An 8,641-nucleotide genomic window follows, 5' to 3' on the forward strand; every position below is an offset into this window, starting at 1 on the left:
TCAGACAAACTCTAAAGGCAATACATCTGCATTTGCCGCTACAAGCGGAAATAGGAAACATTGATTTGCCCGGGCTCGCCAAGCAAAAAAAAAAAAATTTAAAGGGTGGATCGACCACAGTCTCTGCGTTGAAAAGTCACATACTGTGTTTTATTAATCTAAAGGTATAAACGATGCCCCCCATAGGGGGCTTCACAGCGATCAGTGCACGTGAGCCATCGGATCTCTCCATCTGTGAATCTCAGCCATTCGTTTTGGGTACCCTCCCCTCACTAGCTAACCCCATGCAACAGCAGATTGCCTCCAGCTGCATGTGGGCCCCACCTTTGCCGGCCCCGCACGTCAGCCACTGCGACTGGGATCTCTGTTGGTGCGCATTGGCGCCAGCCAGTGGAACTCAACCCGCAGGGGTATTTTCGGTATTTCAGCGCGGCCTCGTATAAAAGCGATCCCCAGGTCGAAAAAACCCTAGCCGCCGCCCCCGCCTCGCGCCCCCGCCCCTGCCTCGCGCCCCCGCCCCTTCACGTTCTCGTCGCCGGCCGCCGTCTGCTCGCCCATCACCACGTCGCCGGCGGACGTCTTCGTCGCCGTGGCGTCACTGCCTCCTCACACGCGGTAGGAGACCAGGAAGGCGACGCCGTCGAGCCATGCCCGGCCGGCGCCATCCCCGTCGCCAGCCGCTCCTCCTCCACAACGTCCTTCTCTGGAGCCCCCCCTTTACCGGAGGAGAGATGGGCCAGGAGGCCGGTGGCGCGATGACATCGATCGGCGGGCGGATGGAGCCGGACGAGTTGGCCGTGGTGGCGAGAGGGAGGAAGTGCCGCAAGAACTCCTCGAGCTCCACCTCTCCGGTTCCGTGCGCCAAGATCTGCCTCCACCATCCCTATCTCTCTCCAGGAAGATGACACGGTTGCCCAAGGCTTCGTCTACAATCGGCATGGCCGCTGAATCGCCGTGCACAACCGCGTCAAGAGGATGGCAGGGACGGAGCAACCTCAAGCCGAGGTGCTGATGTGAATCCTCTCTGTAGGCACTCACATGGAAGCGCATTTGAACCTCTTGGAGGTAGCCGCACTCTCTCTTCCTTATTTGTCTCATGATATTTCCTCTGATTAATCCCCATAAGCTCTCATCTTTGTTTGGCATATGCTATTTGTCTATGCCTACAAGGTGTTCGATAGTAATCCCGCGAAGCTACATGAGAAGAATAATCCATGTAATATTAGTGTAATTGTGTTTAGTAGTGTTGGTTTCTGTTTTTATATAAGAGGATCTCCCTTTGAGAGGTTCGTGTTTAGAAGAGAAACTCCTTTTTAGTGAACTTTGTACCAGATTTTTGGTTTATATACTGTATGTTCTGGTTATCAACTTGCGTTTCATCTTTTTTACTTTATATTTTCATGAATCATTATGGATTTCAGGTTCACGTGTCTGTTAATGGTTGTTGGTCCATCTGCATGATCAAGTAGTGGGAGAAGACGCTACATCCATGGTAGGCGTATGCGCTGGTGATGTGCTCTGCTTCTCTCCTCTGTGCTCAACACGAGAATGACACTTCCAGCTCAGGTGAGCTGCTGCCACATCACTTGGTCAATATGTACAATCCTTTTATTTCTTATATTACTTTGGCAATATGTTTTTCGTTCTTCTTTGGTGCTTTGTTGTACTGACATATTATTGATCAGCAGGGAAAGTGTTAGCATATACAGTGAATAATGGTTACGTAAGTCCAAATTATTCAGTTTGGTGATTCTGGCCATATAACTTATGGTTACTGATGTTGTCCATTGTCAGGTCCCTTTCGAAGCTCCTTTTCTTTCTCTCTTTATCCTCGAAGCATGTCCATTTTCAATATTGTCAATGCTTTGTTTCATGACCTGAAGCGGAGGTTTTTACACTGCAATTCAGATTGATTTGGTTCAAGATAGTATTTGGGTTATCATTCCCGGCCCTTGCAATTTTACGTTGGTATTATAATTACAATATAGGATTGGACGATACATTCTTTTATGGTTTGAACAACCCGCCTCTTAACACTGGCATGCTTATTAATACTTCCTTAGAATATTATTTTTATAAATAAGGGTTGATGCACAGAATTTATCAGCCTGGCTAACGGTTCTATCGACATGTATTTTATACATTTATTTGCGAGTTCATAGTTTTGCAGTCAAAAGTTTGGATTAGCATTCCCCACAGCTTTTACATTGGGATTGTAATCGCAGTATAGGGAGCCGAGTTGTGCCTTTCGCCAAGTCTGCCATGTTGATGTGATATGTAAATATGTTTTCCATAATGTCAAGCATATATTTTATCTTACCGGAGGTTGGTTTCACATTGTTTTTAATGAATGAGTTGCACAGGATCAAAGAATATAAAAACAGAAGAACAAGGTCTATATTTGCAACATACTCTCTTCTTACTTTATTATTGACATATTAAAGGTAAATTACCTTGGACCTTCAACGGGGCCCTGATTGTTCTATAGGAACAGTTCTGCCTTCCTTACAATAGTCTGCTCATTTCACATGTAGTTTATATTGTGTGCTTGAGGTTTCACTGCTATTTGCTACCGTGTGATTATAGTTGTGTGCTTGTCCTGCTTTACTTGGTGTTGCTGCTGTTCTTGGCTCATTTTCTTGAAATACCTCTGCTTAGGGCTGGAATGCAAGCTAGGTTTCCTTTTTTATATTTGAATGTGGTGCTTCATAAACATCGAGGAGAACCAAAAAACATACACTGATTAGAGGTAGGATAGTAAGTATTGATTGTAGGTTATGAATCTCTAGCTACAGAACAGAGTTTCACCTTGAGTTAATATTCAAAGTCCATTTAGATCCCTCATGTAGTTTATTGATCTGTTATTTTCTTGGGAGTAAAAGATAAAAGTATTTGGCCTTCGTCATTCGATATTCTCTAGGTAGACTACAAATATGATATTTCTTTTTTCCTCAGTCCCTGGGTTATTCAAATCAATTCAGCTTTGGGCGGTTCATTATTTTTTTCATGTTGTCATCATGTAGCCTTTGAAGTAGCTCAAGCCCTATTTTTTCTACTAGGTTAACTGTACCCAAAAGTAAATACTTCAATAGTGGTGCAGCTGCACACCGATTCATGTAAGGTGGTAACAGTTGAACCTGATAACATGGGGGAAGTGGGAACCATATCAGCTTGACTTTTCTTAAAATATAGTGCTTTAATTCAAAGAACTTATTCATAAGTAATGATAAAAATCTCTCTAGCTTTATATAAAACGATAGATAATTAACAGTCAATAGCTTTGGGTTTGGGATTTGCTCGTTTGTGTGTGAACGTTTAGGAATAATTTTGTGGTTCTGATTTTAGTTTCGCCATTATGTCTGTGTTAACTGCAGTCTAGGAGTAACAGCAATGCCTGGAAAAATGCTTTTACGTATATATTCATAGCTCATTTCTCTAGGTCCAACTTCAGCCTCATTATCTTCAGGCCTTCCCATAAGTCAATAAGGTGGGGCAAATTATGTTTCTAAAAAAATGGAAAAGTCACGAGGACTTATACATGTTAACTGGCATGGATTTGTATACACCTGCAACTAGCATATGCTTACAGTTATGTATCTAGTGCTATAGGCAAAATGTCAAAGGGGGATAATACCATTCAGTTATCTTTTGGCAGGAGATATTAAATTCTTGTGCACTTTGTAAGGAACTGGGTGCTTTGAAGCAGTAGTATATTGAGCGCCACCAGGTAATCATCCTTATTTTGGTCGTGGTTGAACTGCTGCTGCATACGAAAATAGTCATATTATTTAGTACACATTAATTTGATATACAGTGGTTACTATCTTTTATCAAGATTGTTTCTGCCTTCAAACATTATGTATGTTCATTACCATGCTTCATGGTGTTGTGGAGTAGTGTTTCATAAGATATGTAATGATTCATGATTGTTTATGTTTTAACTCTGCACTCAGAGATAAATGTTTTTTGGCAATCGCTGAGATATATGATTTAATTTCGCGTGGGGAGGAGAAGAGAAGAGAAATAGGCAGATATATGGGAAAATTTCTAAATACATGCATCTGGTGTGCCATTGTTTTTTCAGGTATGATGAACACTATCCGTACAAATAGACAACTCAGAATAATGTAACGAAAGTTACCAAGATGGTTCTGCATAAGGAAGTCCTTGTCATTTAACTAAATATTCTAGCACCACATCATCACCATCGCCTTTGGTAGCCCTATCAGCAAATACGCACTCAACCAGGTTATTGGTATTTCAGACTGGGTACAAATATGACACCGGAAGACATGTAATAGTGGTCTAAAATTGTAATTAAAGTGATACCTGCCTTATCTTGCTTAATAAGATCCAACTTTGTTTCCTTGCCTACATCATGCACCCCAACCTGATAGATGTAGAAATTAGCAGAAGGCATGGGTCTAACAGGGAATAATATGTTATTACGTAACATATCACGATAAAATATTATTTTCCTAAGCGGCATATGCATTTCTTGTGTACCCTTCAAAATTAGCTTCTGGTAATTGTTTGTTTTCTAGATGCACCGATGCAACTGACAATTGTGCAGCTGCAACCAGAAGAGCATACCTCATCTGCGCGGTGCAAATACCATCAATAAGTAAAGACTTGTGGTTGCAATCTCGCTAGAAAATTGAGACTAAGAAAGAAAAGAAAAATTGTCGAAATATCATGCTTCAAACACACACTGATCATTTTCCTTTGTGTATGAAGAAAAGGATTGGAGTATGTTAGCTGCTGATCTTGATTACTTTCTTTTTCCTTATATAGCTAAATGTGTCGGTGGTCAAATCTTGGAAATAAGCTGGGCAGAATTACGTAGCTTCAGGTTTTTGGTTTTTAAACCACCCTTAGAATATGAGTCTGAGCCTTGGAAATAAGCTGGGAAGAATTGCTTAGCTTTAGGTTCTAGATTTTTAAACCACCCTTAGAATCTGAGTCAATTTGAAGGACAATAACTCAATAAGGTTTTGCTTGGATTTGGCACTACAATGCATGGCATGATCATGTCTTCAGGTCTTCTCTTTGGACCTTTTGTGGACGATCATGTCAGGATTATATTTGAAAATACACGTAGCTAACTGCATTCCCAAGAGCAAGGCAGCACATTGCTCGACTGCAAATTGGTGGTTACAGTAAATTAAAGTACAAGCATTTGCCCCTTTTCCAAAACCAACTAATACTGTATCTGTATACTGATTTTTTCTGGTTAACATTTTTTTAAAATATTTATGGCACTTGTATCCCCAAATCATGAGCCCCGCCTCTTATATTTTTAAGCCATCTGGGTAAATCTGCTCCAAAATTATGGTATTAAAGGAAATGTTAATATGGTTTGCAGATTCTGATCACCTGCCTCTTGTTACTGAAGCTTGAGGGAGAGGTTCATCTTTCTGACTTTTGGCGCCCTACCGGGCCTCTTCGCCGGCTCTCCATCCTCACTACACTGTCGCCTCCGTCTCCTTCTGCCTCTCCTACACCTCCCGAAACAAGCGAATGATAATATCATTGCCTCACCTCCGGCCACGAAAAGGCCATGGTGCTTATCATGCTTATTGATTTCTTCCTATGCATGCCAGTAATATGCATCTGATTGTTATTTTTCATTTCTAGAGGTCTATGTTTCTTTGCTGCACAAAACCTATTTATAGAAGCTTGTCTCATCTGAACATTTGACTTATTTGTGAGACATTTCATTAATTATATTATTTAAATTTGTAGTGATTGTATATACAGTTCTATTTGGAAGATGTGTTTTCTGTTTTTCTTTTGATATGTACCAGATGAGAAAGTATTTGTTAACTTGAGTACCTTTGTCTTTACATGGCTTAATCTTATATTTTCGTTTAAAGAGTAACGACATAAGAAAATATTGATGCACGACTTCTTGCAACACCTGACCTTGCTCAATTAAGAAACTTAACAATATTCCTAAATGTACCCCGAACAAGAATGGCTTATTTTAATTTGTAACACTGTATGTCATATTTCTCGAAAACATGTGTACATATTTTCATGGAGCCCCTTCTTTTGCATATAATTTTTCTTGCAACTTGGAGAGAAACCATGATTCAGATGAGGCATGAGTTATGTGTAAGAATAATATCACCATTTGGATGCTTGAGATATGATGAGATAATTGTTCCCTTGCAACCAAATGTTTATTTCAAAAATGATGCCTAAAATCCGCCTCCAGCTATTCAGACTGCATACTACTCTGGAACATCTTTTTTTGGACTCTTTAGAAGCAATTCTCAGGTAACATGTTATTGAAACCCCATTGTTTTTTTCTTTTTGGTTCCTTTTAGGTGCTCATGTGTAGGTTTGTCATGCTGGCCTACTGCCCTATTGCCGTCAGCCGCTTGGCTTGACCCTCTCGCCAGCCCAAGGAATGATGGCCGAAGTAGTTCCTGTAGAGCGTAATTGATTCTTCTCCTTTGCTTCCAGCTTTGTCCTCTCCCAATACTCATTATGTCTTTTGCGTTAGCATAGGCAGAAGAAGACATAGATGCTTGTATTTTATTTATTTCAGTCATTGTATCTGCTTGATATCTTCTTCCCTTTTAGCATTAATTTCCATGTTTTTATTACTGGTGGCTGCTAATTTATTATGTGAAGATTGTTTCCTTGCGTATATCTGAGCTCATATCAGATTTGCGCTGGCTTATTGGGCTTATTGTTGCTTCCGGGCTTACATGATAACTAATTTTGCGATTTTTCACCATATAAATTTTTTGCTCTTAGATAATTATCAACGCTTTTATATCCTTTGCATGGAATAAGCAGTGGGAAATTTTAAAAGCACCTTAGGTTATATTGAGGACAATTTCGAGTTTTTATTTTGTTCACATATAGGTTGAAAGTGTGTGATATTTGTGCACTCCTTTTCTTTAACATGTCATGCTATTGAAAGAAGAGATATTATTTTTCTTATGATCACAACAAGATGATTCAGAGTTGTTACTTTCTTTTTTCTCTTGCTTCTGTCCTTCTAAGTCCTAATCATGCATGTGCTCATTACCTCTATTTTTTGGAAAGATGATGATAACAAATTGACATTTCCAGGTATGGAGCCACTCCTATGTGATTTAGCTTAATCTTCTATGTGCAATACCTTCACCTTCCACTACAACGGCCTGTATGAGTTTGACATGATGCTATGAGAGGTACTAACTATCCCAGTGGTGAGCTCTTTATGTAATCCTGATCTTCATAAGCAGATGGCTGAAACGATTAGCAAAAACTGAAAGCTGGTTAAACATGTTTCCTTGGAATATCTTTGATGGATTTTAGGTGTTTTGGTACCACGATCTGCTGTTAGAATTCATTCATTGATTCTGGTTGATTGGATAAGACTGATCCATGTATAATTTCCAGTTGAGTTGGATTAGACTGATCCATGTATAATTTCCAATTGTATGATATTTACAACTTTACCAAGCTATTGAAACAAGTTCTGGCTAAACCACCTATTATATTGATCTGTTTTGGTGCAATTAAGCCAGTGTTGCTAAGCATATTGTGACATGTTCTGCATCTACCGTCTTATGCATATTGTGACCACACCTGTGATAAGGTTGATCCTGGCCTGCCTTCTTCGAGATGGTGGACCCATACGGCACCGGCAGAAAGCCTGTAACACCCCAAATTTCAAAATAAAGAGAAAATGAAGTTCCTTCTTCCAAAAATGAGAACCAACAAAAACTTTTCTAAAATAGAGTGCTATGCTTAGTGCTCCTACCTATTATTTGTGTTCTGCCATGCTGAGTGTTATTATATGTGATAAACCCTAAAACCCTAAAGTGATCAAGTGAAGATCACAAACCAAAGGAAATTAAAAGAGAAAGAAATCAAATACGAAGAACCCTAAACCCTAACCTGTTCAAAACTCATTTGGATCTATTTTGAGAAACCTAAATTAAAGAAAAAGCCATATGTGGGCCTATAGCCTTAATATGTAAATCTTGCACCCTACCTTCTCCTATTTTGCTAAATGGTGGTGAACCATGCCAAGCTTATTAAACCCTAAACCACATCCCTCTTGTCATTAATCTTTGAGAAATAAAATAAGAAGGAAACTTCTTATTTAAGAAAGAGGCATATATGCCTATGGCTATTTTTGTAAAACTTTACCCTAGGCCTATCTACTTTCTTTAGAGGTTTGGAAAACCTTCTTAAACCTTATCTAGTACTTCTCCAACCTAATACAAAATGAAACAAAAGATTTTAAAAAGAAAGTAATAATGCCATAGAGGCATATGAGAGCAAAATATCAAATTTGTGAAATTGCGGATCTTGACCCTAAGACCTCTAGTGAATGGTGGGATCACTCCTATATACCATTTCAAACACCCAACAACATCATTTGGGTCAAGCCTAGTCAAATTAAAAATCAAATGCCACATATGCATAGAGGCATATGTGACACATAGCCACTCTCATCAATTCTTGTCCTATGCACTTCTACCTTTACCAAAGGGTGTGAGACCATCTCTGAACCTAATCTAACCCTAAATTGACCCTCATCCTTGCTCAAGTAAAGCAAGGGGAGCACCTTACAAGAATAAGAAAATTGACCTGTCCTCTCTCATGTGTTTTTGCCAATTTTACAAATCTC

At 39.6% G+C, this 8,641-nt stretch overlaps 1 long non-coding RNA gene across 1 annotated transcript; it reads left to right on the forward strand.

Moving 5' to 3' along the window:
• The first annotated feature begins 2,589 nt into the window (after positions 1-2,589).
• Positions 2,590-5,826, forward strand: LOC127326222 (uncharacterized). The gene is made up of 2 exons (XR_007867704.2): positions 2,590-3,727; positions 5,366-5,826. It is a non-coding gene; the product is annotated as an uncharacterized lncRNA (long non-coding RNA).
• The last annotated feature ends 2,815 nt before the right edge of the window (positions 5,827-8,641 follow it).

The sequence above is a fragment of the Lolium perenne genome, chromosome 7, assembly GCF_019359855.2.
Source record: "Lolium perenne isolate Kyuss_39 chromosome 7, Kyuss_2.0, whole genome shotgun sequence".
NCBI lineage: Eukaryota > Viridiplantae > Streptophyta > Magnoliopsida > Poales > Poaceae > Lolium > Lolium perenne.